This window comes from Daphnia magna, unplaced genomic scaffold (assembly GCF_020631705.1).
Source record: "Daphnia magna isolate NIES unplaced genomic scaffold, ASM2063170v1.1 Dm_contigs392, whole genome shotgun sequence".
In the NCBI taxonomy this organism is placed as follows: domain Eukaryota; kingdom Metazoa; phylum Arthropoda; class Branchiopoda; order Diplostraca; family Daphniidae; genus Daphnia; species Daphnia magna.
The window spans coordinates 786-14,252 of NW_025533289.1; positions in this window are offsets into that span (position 1 = coordinate 786).

The following is a 13,467-nucleotide window of genomic DNA, read 5'->3' on the forward strand; positions in this document are numbered from 1 at the left end:
TATACTTGTATTCAATGTGAATACACTGTTACACCATGAGTTTTTACTTCTATATGTAAACAGCATCAAATATACTTGTATTCAATGTGAATACACTGTTATACCATGAGTTTTTATTTCTATATGTATACTGCATCAAATATAGTTGTATTCAATGTGAATACACTGTTATACCATAAGTTTTTACTTCTATATGTATACTTTATCAAATATACTTGTATATATGTGAATACACTTTTATACCATGAGTTTTTACTTCAATATGTATACTGCATGGAATATACTTGTATTCAATGTGAATACACTGTTATACCATGAGTTTTTACTTCTATATGTAAACTGCATCAAATATACTTGTATTCAATGTGAATACACTGTTATACCATGAGTTTTTACTTCTATATGTAAACAGCATCAAATATACTTGTATTCAATGTGAATACACTGTTATACCATGAGTTTTTACTTCTATATGTAAACTGTATCAAATATACTTGTATTCAATGTGTGAATACACTGTTATACCATGAGTTTTTACTTCTATATGTAAACTGCATGCAAATATACTTGTATTCAATGTGAATACACTGTTATACCATGAGTTTTTACTTCTATATGTAATACTATCAAATATACTTGTATTCAATGTGAATACACTGTTATACCATGAGTTTTTACTTCTATATGTAAACTGCATCAAATATACTTGTATTCAATGTGAATACACTGTTATACCATGAGTTTTTACTTCTATATGTAAACAGCATCAAATATACTTGTATTCAATGTGAATACACTGTTATTCCATGAGTTTTTACTTCTATATGTATACTTTATCAAATATACTTGTATATATGTGAATACACTGTTATACCATGAGTTTTTACTTCTATATGTATACTTTATCAAATATACTTGTATATATGTGAATACACTGCTATACCATGAGTTTTTACTTCTATATGTATACTGCATCAAATATACTTGTATTCAATGTGAATACACTGTTATACCAAGAGTTTTTACTTCTATATGTAAACAGCATCAAATATACTTGTATTCAATGTGAATACACTGTTATACCATGAGTTTTTACTTCTATATGTAAACTGCATCAAATATACTTGTATTCAATGTGAATACACTGTTATACCATGAGTTTTTACTTCTATATGTAAACTGCATGGAATATACTTGTATTCAATGTGAATACACTGTTATACCATGAGTTTTTACTTCTATATGTAAACTGTATGGAATATACTTGTATTCAATGTGAATACACTGTTATACCATGGGTTTTTACTTCTATATGTAAACTGCATGGAATATACTTGTATTCAATGTGAATACACTTTTATACCATGAGTTTTTACTTCTATATGTAAACTGCATTGAATATACTTGTATTCAATGTGAATACACTGTTATACCATGAGTTTTTACTTCTATATGTAAACTGCATGGAATATACTTGTATTCAATGTGAATACACTGTTATACCATGAGTTTTTACTTCTATATGTAAACAGCATCAAATATACTTGTATTCAATGTGAATGAATACACTGTTATACCATGAGTTTTTTTATTTCTTATATGTAAACTGCATGGAATATACTTGTATTCAATGTGAATACACTGTTATACCATGAGTTTTTACTTCTATATGTAAACTGCATGGAATATACTTGTATTCAATGTGAATACACTGTTATACCATGAGTTTTTACTTCTATATGTAAACTGCATGGAATATACTTGTATTCAATGTGAATACACTGTTATACCATGAGTTTTTACTTCTATATGTAAACTGCATGGAATATACTTGTATTCAATGTGAATACACTGTTATACCATGAGTTTTGACTTCCTTATGTATACTGCATCAAATATACTTGTATTCAATGTGAATACACTGTTATACCATGGGTTTTTACTTCTATATGTAAACTGCATGGAATATACTTGTATTCAATGTGAATACACTGTTATACCATGAGTTTTTACTTCTATATGTAAACTGCATGGAATATACTTGTATTCAATGTGAATACACTGTTATACCATGAGTTTTTACTTCTATATGTAAACAGCATCAAATATACTTGTATTCAATGTGAATACACTGTTATACCATGAGCTTTTATTTCTATATGTAAACTGCATGGAATATACTTGTATTCAATGTGAATACACTGTTATACCATGAGTTTTTACTTCTATATGTAAACTGCATGGAATATACTTGTATTCAATGTGAATACACTGTTATACCATGAGGTTTTTACCTCTATATGTAAACTGCATGGAATATACTTGTATTCAATGTGAATACACTTTTATACCATGAGTTTTTACTTCTATATGTAAACTGCATGGAATGTACTTGTATTCAATGTGAATACACTGTTATACCATGAGTTTTTACTTCCTTATGTATAAGGCATCAAATATACTTGTATTCAAAGCGAATACACTGTTATACCATGAGTTTTTACTTCTATATGTAAACTGTATTGCAAATATACTTGTATTCAATGTGAATACACTGTTATACCATGAGTTTTTACTTCTATATGTAAACTGCATCAAATATACTTGTATTCAATGTGAATACACTGTTATACCATGAGTTTTTACTTCTATATGTAAACAGCATAAAATATACTTGTATTCAATGTGAATACACTGTTATACCATGAGTTTTTACTTCTATATGTAAACAGCATCAAATATACTTGTATTCAATGTGAATACACTGTTATACCATGAGTTTTTACTTCTATATGTATACTTTATCAAATATACTTGTATATATGTGAATACACTGCTATACCATGAGTTTTTACTTCTATATGTAAACTGCATCAAATATACTTGTATTCAATGTGAATACACTGTTATACCAAGAGTTTTTACTTCTATATGTAAACAGCATCAAATATACTTGTATTCAATGTGAATACACTGTTATACCATGAGTTTTTACTTCTATATGTAAACAGCATAAAATATACTTGTATTCAATGTGAATACACTGTTATACCATGAGTTTTTACTTCTATATGTAAACTGCATCAAATATACTTGTATTCAATGTGACTACACTGTTATACCATGAGTTTTTACTTCTATATGTAAACTGCATCAAATATACTTGTATTCAATGTGAATACACTGTTATACCATGAGTTTTTACTTCTATATGTATACTGCATCAAATATACTTGTATTCAATGTGAATACACTGTTATACCATGAGTTTTTACTTCTATATGTAAACAGCATCAAATATACTTGTATTCAATGTGAATACACTGTTATACCATGAGTTTTTATTTCTATATGTATACTGCATCAAATATACTTTATTCAATGTGAATACACTGTTATACCATAAGTTTTTACTTCTATATGTATACTTTATCAAATATACTTGTATATATGTGAATACACTGTTATACCATGAGTTTTTACTTCTATATGTAAACTGCATCAAATATACTTGTATTCAATGTGAATACACTGTTATACCATGAGTTTTTACTTCTATATGTAAACTGCATGGAATATACTTGTATTCAATGTGAATACACTGTTATACCATGAGTTTTTACTTCTATATGTAAACTGCATGGAATATACTTGTATTCAATGTGAATACACTGTTATACCATGAGTTTTTACTTCTATATGTAAACAGCATCAAATATACTTGTATTCAATGTGAATACACTGTTATACCATGAGTTTTTTTATTTCTATATGTAAACTGCATGGAATATACTTGTATTCAATGTGAATACACTGTTATACCATGAGTTTTTACTTCTATATGTAAACTGCATGGAATATACTTGTATTCAATGTGAATACACTGTTATACCATGAGGTTTTTACTTCTATATGTAAACTGCATGGAATATACTTGTATTCAATGTGAATACACTGTTATACCATGAGTTTTTACTTCTATATGTAAACTGCATGGAATATACTTGTATTCAATGTGAATACACTGTTATACCATAAGTTTTTACTTCCTTATGTATAAGGCATCAAATATACTTGTATTCAAAGCGACTACACTGTTATACCATGAGTTTTTACTTCTATATGTATACTGTATCAAATATACTTGTATTCAATGTGAATACACTGTTATACCATGAGTTTTTACTTCTATATGTAAACTGCATCAAATATACTTGTATTCAATGTGAATACACTGTTATACCATGAGTTTTTACTTCTATATGTAAACAGCATAAAATATACTTGTATTCAATGTGAATACACTGTTATACCATGAGTTTTTACTTCTATATGTAAACAGCATCAAATATACTTGTATTCAATGTGAATACACTGTTATACCATGAGTTTTTACTTCTATATGTAAACTGTATCAAATATACTTGTATTCATATGTGAATACACTGTTATACCATGAGTTTTTACTTCTATATGTAAACTGCATCAAATATACTTGTATTCAATGTGAATACACTGTTATACCAAGAGTTTTTACTTCTATATGTAAACAGCCATCAAATATACTTGTATTCAATGTGAATACACTGTTATACCATGAGTTTTTACTTCTATATGTAAACAGCATAAAATATACTTGTATTCAATGTGAATACACTGTTATACCATGAGTTTTTACTTCTATATGTAAACTGCATCAAATATACTTGTATTCAATGTGAATACACTGTTATACCATGAGTTTTTACTTCTATATGTAAACTGCATCAAATATACTTGTATTCAATGTGAATACACTGTTATACCATGAGTTTTTACTTCTATATGTAAACTGCATCAAATATACTTGTATTCAATGTGAATACACTGTTATACCATGAGTTTTTACTTCTATATGTAAACAGCATCAAATATACTTGTATTCAATGTGAATACACTGTTATACCATGAGTTTTTATTTCTATATGTAAACTGCATCAAATATACTTGTATTCAATGTGAATACACTGTTATACCATGAGTTTTTACTTCTATATGTAAACTGCATCAAATATACTTGTATTCATATGTGAATACACTGTTATACCATGAGTTTTTACTTCTATATGTAAACTGCATCAAATATACTTGTATTCAATGTGAATACACTGTTATACCATGAGTTTTTACTTCTATATGTAAACTGCATGGAATATACTTGTATTCAATGTGAATACACTGTTATACCATGAGTTTTTACTTCTATATGTAAACTGCATGGAATATACTTGTATTCAATGTGAATACACTGTTATACCATGAGTTTTTACTTCTATATGTAAACAGCATCAAATATACTTGTATTCAATGTGAATACACTGTTATACCATGAGTTTTTACTTTCTATATGTAAACTGCATGGAATATACTTGTATTCAATGTGAATACACTGTTATACCATGGGTTTTTACTTCTATATGTAAACTGCATGGAATATACTTGTATTCAATGTGAATACACTGTTATACCATGAGTTTTTACTTATATGTAAAGATGGATATACATGTGAATGTACTGTTATATGTTTTATTCTATATGTAACTGCATGAATATACTTGTATTCAATGTGAATACACTGTTATACCATGAGTTTTTACTTCCATATGTAAACGATGGAATATACTTGTATTCAATGTGAATACACTGTTATACCATTTGACTGTATGAAATATACTTGTATTCAAATATACTTGTATTCAAGTGAATACACTGTTATACCATGAGTTTTTACTTCTATATGTAAACTGCATGGAATATACTTGTATTCAATGTGAATACACTGTTATACCATGAGTTTTTACTTCTATATGTAAAACTGCATGGAATATACTTGTATTCAATGTGAATACACTGTTATACCATGAGTTTTTACTTCTATATGTAAACTGCATGGAATATACTTGTATTCAATGTGAATACACTGTTATACCATGAGTTTTTACTTCTATATGTAAACTGCATGGAATATACTTGTATTCAATGTGAATACACTGTTATACCATGAGTTTTTACTTCTATATGTAAACTGCATGGAATATACTTGTATTCAATGTGAATACACTGTTATACCATGAGTTTTTACTTCTATATGTAAACTGCATGGATATTACTTGTATTCAATGTGAATACACTGTTATACCATGAGTTTTTACTTCCTATATGTAAACTGCATCAAATATACTTGTATTCAAAGTGAATACACTGTTATACCATGAGTTTTTACTTCTATATGTAAACTGCATGGAATATACTTGTATTCAATGTGAATACACTGTTATACCATGAGTTTTTACTTCTATATGTAAACTGCATGGAATATACTTGTATTCAATGTGAATACACTGTTATACCATGAGTTTTTACTTCTATATGTAAACTGCATGGAATATACTTGTATTCAATGTGAATACACTGTTATACCATGAGTTTTTACTTCTATATGTAAACTGCATGGAATATACTTGTATTCAATGTGAATACACTGTTATACCATGAGTTTTTACTTCTATATGTAAACTGCATGGAATATACTTGTATTCAATGTGAATACACTGTTATACCATGAGTTTTTACTTCTATATGTAAACTGCATGGAATATACTTGTATTCAATGTGAATACACTGTTATACCATGAGTTTTTACTTCTATATGTAAACAGCATCAAATATACTTGTATTCAATGTGAATACACTGTTATACCATGAGTTTTTTTATTTCTATATGTAAACTGCATGGAATATACTTGTATTCAATGTGAATACACTGTTATACCATGAGTTTTTACTTCTATATGTAAACTGCATGGAATATACTTGTATTCAATGTGAATACACTGTTATACCATGGGTTTTTACTTCTATATGTAAACTGCATGGAATATACTTGTATTCAATGTGAATACACTGTTATACCATGAGATTTTTACTTCTATATGTAAACTGCATGGAATGTACTTGTATTCAATGTGAATACACTGTTATACCATGAGTTTTTACTTCCTTATGTATACTGCATCAAATATATTTGTATTCAAAGGGAATACACTGTTATACCATGGGTTTTTACTTCTATATGTACACTGCATGGAATATACTTGTATTCAATGTGAATACACTGTTATACCATGAGTTTTTACTTATATATGTAAACTGCATGGAATATACTTGTATTCAATGTGAATACACTGTTATACCATGAGTTTTTACTTCTATATGTAAACTGCATCAAATATACTTGTATTCAATGTGAATACCACTGTTATACCATGAGTTTTTACTTCTATATGTAATACTGCATGGAATATACTTGTATTCAATGTGAATACACTGTTATACCATGAGTTTTTACTTCTATATGTAAACTGCATGGAATATACTTGTATTCAATGTGAATACACTGTTATACCATGAGTTTTTACTTCTATATGTAAACAGCATCAAATATACTTGTATTCAATGTGAATACACTGTTATACCATGAGCTTTTATTTCTATATGTAAACTGCATGGAATATACTTGTATTCAATGTGAATACACTGTTATACCATGAGTTTTTTACTTCTATATGTAAACTGCATGGAATATACTTGTATTCAATGTGAATACACTGTTATACCATGGGTTTTTACTTCTATATGTAAACTGCATGGAATATACTTGTATTCAATGTGAATACACTGTTATACCACGAGTTTTTACTTCTATATGTAAACTGCATGGAATGTACTTGTATTCAATGTGAATACACTGTTATACCATGAGTTTTTACTTCCTTATGTATACTGCATCAAATATACTTGTATTCAAAGTGAATACACTGTTATACCATGAGTTTTTACTTCTATATGTAAACTGCATCAAATATACTTGTATTCAATGTGAAATACACTGTTATACCATGAGTTTTTACTTCTATATGTAAACAACATCAAATATACTTGTATTCAATGTGAATACACTGGTATACCATGAGTTTTTACTTCTATATGTAAAATGCATGGAATATACTTGTATTCAATGTGAATACACTGCTATACCATGGGTTTTTACTTCTATATGTAAACTGCATGGAATATACTTGTATTCAATGTGAATACACTTTTATACCATGAGTTTTTACTTCTATATGTAAACTGCATGGAATGTACTTGTATTCAATGTAAATACACTGTTATACCATGAGTTTTTACTTCCTTATGTATACTGCATCAAATATACTTGTATTCAAAGTGAATACACTGTTATACCATGAGTTTTTACTTCTATATGTAAACTGCATCAAATATACTTGTATTCAATGTGAAAACACTGTTATACCATGAGTTTTTACTTCTATATGTAAACAGCATCAAATATACTTGTATTCAATGTGAATACACTGTTATACCATGAGTTTTTACTTCTATATGTAAACTGCATGGAATATACTTGTATTCAATGTGAATACACTGTTATACCATGAGTTTTTACTTCTATATGTAAACTCCATGGAATATACTTGTATTCAATGTGAATACACTGTTATAACATGAGCTTTTATTTCTATATGTAAACTGCATGGAATATACTTGTATTCAATGTGAATACACTGTTATACCATGAGTTTTTACTTCTATATGTAAACTGCATGGAATATACTTGTATTCAATGTGAATACACTTTTATACCATGAGTTTTTACTTCTATATGTAAACTGCATGGAATGTACTTGTATTCAATGTGAATACACTGTTATACCATGAGTTTTTACTTCCTTATGTATACTGCATCAAATATATTTGTATTCAAAGGGAATACACTGTTATACCATGGGTTTTTACTTCTATATGTACACTGCATGGAATATACTTGTATTCAATGTGAATACACTGTTATACCATGAGTTTTTACTTCTATATGTAAAATACATGGAATATACTTGTATTCAATGTGAATACACTGTTATACCATGAGTTTTTACTTCTATATGTAAACTGCATCAAATATACTTGTATTCAATGTGAATACCCTGTTATACCATGGGTTTTTACTTCTATATGTAAACTGCATGGAATATACTTGTATTCAATGTGAATACACTGTTATACCATGAGTTTTTACTTCTATATGTAAACTGCATGGAATATACTTGTATTCAATGTGAATACACTGTTATACCATGAGTTTTTACTTCTATATGTAAACTGCATCAAATATACTTGTATTCAATGTGAATACACTGTTATACCATGAGCTTTTATTTCTATATGTAAACTGCATGGAATATACTTGTATTCAATGTGAATACACTGTTATACCATGAGTTTTTACTTCTATATGTAAACTGCATGGAATATACTTGTATTCAATGTGAATACACTGTTATACCATGAGTTTTTACTTCTATAAGTAAACTGCATCAAATATACTTGTATTCAATGTGAATACCCTGTTGTACCATGGGTTTTTACTTCTATATGTAAACTGCATGGAATATACTTGTATTCAATGTGAATACACTGTTATACCATGAGTTTTTACATCTATATGTAAACTGCATGGAATATACTTGTATTCAATGTGAATACACTGTTATACCATGGGTTTTAATTCTATATGTAAACTGCATGGAATGTACTTGTATTCAATGTGAATACACTTTTATACCATGAGTTTTTACTTCTATATGTAAACTGCATGGAATGTACTTGTATTCAATGTAAATACACTGTTATACCATGAGTTTTGACTTCCTTATGTATACTGCATCAAATATACTTGTATTCAAAGTGAATACACTGTTATACCATGGGTTTTTACTTCTATATGTAAAGTGCATGGAATATACTTGTATTCAATGTGAATACACTGTTATACCATGAGTTTTTACTTCTATATGTAAACTGCATGGAATATACTTGTATTCAATGTGAATACACTGTTATACCATGAGTTTTTACTTCTATATGTAAACTGCATGGAATATACTTGTATTCAATGTGAATACACTGTTATACCATGAGTTTTTACTTCTATATGTAAACTGCATGGAATATACTTGTATTCAATGTGAATACACTGCTATACCATGGGTTTTTACTTCTATATGTAAACTGCATGGAATATACTTGTATTCAATGTGAATACACTTTTATACCATGAGTTTTTACTTCTATATGTAAACTGCATGGAATGTACTTGTATTCAATGTGAATACACTGTTATACCATGAGTTTTTACTTCCTTATGTATACTGCATCAAATATACTTGTATTCAAAGTGAATACACTGTTATACCATGAGTTTTTACTTCTATATGTATACTGCATCAAATATACTTGTATTCAATGTGAAAACACTGTTATACCATGAGTTTTTACTTCTATATGTAAACAACATCAAATATACTTGTATTCAATGTGAATACACTGTTATACCATGAGTTTTTACTTCTATATGTAAACTGCATGGAATATACTTGTATTCAATGTGAATACACTGTTATACCATAAGTTTTTACTTCTATATGTAAACTCCATGGAATATACTTGTATTCAATGTGAATACACTGTTATACCATGAGTTTTTACTTCTTTATGTATACTGCATCAAATATACTTGTATTCAAAGTGAATACACTGTTATACCATGAGTTTTTACTTCTATATGTATACTGCATCAAATATACTTGTATTCAATAAGAATACACTATTATACCATGGGTTTTTACTTCTATATGTAAACAGCATCAAATATACTTGTATTCAATGTGAATACACTGTTATACCATGAGTTTTTACTTCTATATGTAAACTGCATGGAATATACTTGTATTCAATGTGAATATACTGTTTTATACCATGAGTTTTTACTTCTACATGTAAACTGCATGGAATATACTTGTATTCAATGTGAATACACTGTTATACCATGAGTTTTTACTTCTATCTGTAAACTGCATGGAATATACTTGTATTCAATGTGAATACACTGTTATACCATGAGTTTTTACTTCTATCTGTAAACTGCATGGAATATACTTGTATTCAATGTGAATACACCGTTATACCATGGGTTTTTACTTCTATATATAAACTGCATGGAATATACTTGTATTCAATGTGAATACACTGTTATACCATGAGTTTTTACTTCTATATGTAAACTGCATGGAATATACTTGTATTCAATGTGAATACACTGTTATACCATGGGTTTTTACTTCTATATGTAAACTGCATGGAATATACTTGTATTCAATGTGAATACACTGTTATACCATGAGTTTTTACTTCTATATGTAAACTGCATGGAATATACTTGTATTCAATGCAAATACACTGTAATACCATGAGTTTTTACTTCTTTATGTATACTGCATCAAATATACTTGTATTCAATATGAATACACTGTAATACCATGAGTTTTTACTTCTATACGTAAACAGCATCAATTATACTTGTATTCAATGTGAATACACTGTTATACCATGAGTTTTTACTTCTATATGAAAAAGCATCAAATATACTTGTATTCAATGTGAATACACTGTTATACCATGAGTTTTTACATCTATATGCATACTGCATCAAATAAACTTGTATATATGTGAATACACTGTTATACCATGAGTTTTTACTTCTATATGTATACTGCATCAAATATACTTGTATTCAATAAGAATACACTGTTATACCATGGGTTTTTACTTCTATATGTAAACAGCATCAAATATACTTGTATTCAATGTGAATACACTGTTATACCATGAGTTTTTACTTCTATATGTAAACTGCATGAATATACTTGTATTCAATGTGAATATACTGTTTTATACCATGAGTTTTTACTTCTATATGTATACTGCATCAAATAAACTTGTATATATGTGAATACACTGTTATACCATGAGTTTTTACTTCTATATGTATACTGCATCAAATATAAATGTATTCAATGTGAATACACTGTTATACCATGAGTTTTTACTTCTATATGTAAACTGCATCAAATATACTTGTATTCAATGTGAATACACTGTTATACATTGAGTTTTTACTTCTATATGTAAACTGCATGGAATATACTTATATTCAATGTGAATACACTGTTATACCATGAGTTTTTACTTCTATATGTAAATAGCATCAAATATACTTGTATTCAATGTGAATACACTGTTATACCATGAGTTTTTACTTCTATATGTATACTGCATCAAATATACTTGTATTCAATGTGAATACACTGTTATACCATGAGTTTTTACTTCTATATGTAAACTGCATGGAATATACTTGTATTCAATGTGAATACACTGTTATACCATGAGTTTTTACTTCTTTATGTATACTGCATCAAATATACTTGTATTCAAAGTGAATACACTGTTATACCATGAGTTTTTACTTCTATATGTCAACTGCATGGAATATACTTGTATTCAATGTGAATACACTGTTATACCATGGGTTTTTACTTCTATATGTATACTGCATCAAATATACTTGTATTCAATGTGAATACACTGTTATACCATGAGTTTCTTCTTCTTTATGTATACTGCATTAGATATACTTGTATGCAATGTGAATACACTGTTATACCATGAGTTTTTACTTCTATATGTAAACAGCATCAAATAAACTTGTATTCAATGTGAATACACTGTTATACCATGAGTTTTACTTCTATATTTATACTGCATCAAATATACTTGTATTCAATTTGAATACACTGTCATACCATGAGTTTCTACTTCTATATGTAAACAGGATCAAATATACTTGTATTCAATGTGAATACACTGTTATACCATGAGTTTTTACTTCTATATGTAAACTGCATGGAATATACTTGTATTCAATGTGAATGCACTGTTATACCATGAGTTTTTACTTCTATATGTAAACTGCATAGAATATACTTCTATTCAATGTGAATACACTGTTATACCATGAGTTTTTACTTCAATATGTCAACTGCATGGAATATACTTGTATTCAATGTGAATACACTGTTATACCATGGGTTTTTACTTCTATATGTAAACTGCATGGAATATACTTGTATTCAATGTGAATACACTGTTATACCATGAGTTTTTACTTCTATATGTAAACTGCATGGAACATACTTGTTTTCAATGCAAATACACTGTTATACCATGAGTTTTTACTTCTTTATGTATACTGCATCAAATATACTTGTATTCAATATGAATACACTGTAATACCATGAGTTTTTACTTCTATACGTAAACAGCATCAATTATACTTGTATTCAATGTGAATACACTGTTATACCATGAGTTTTTATTTCTATATGTATACTGCATCAAATATACATGTATTCAATGTAAATACACTGTTATACCATGAGTTTTTACTTCTATATGTAAACTGCATGAAATATACTTGAATTCAATGTGAATACACTGTTATACCAT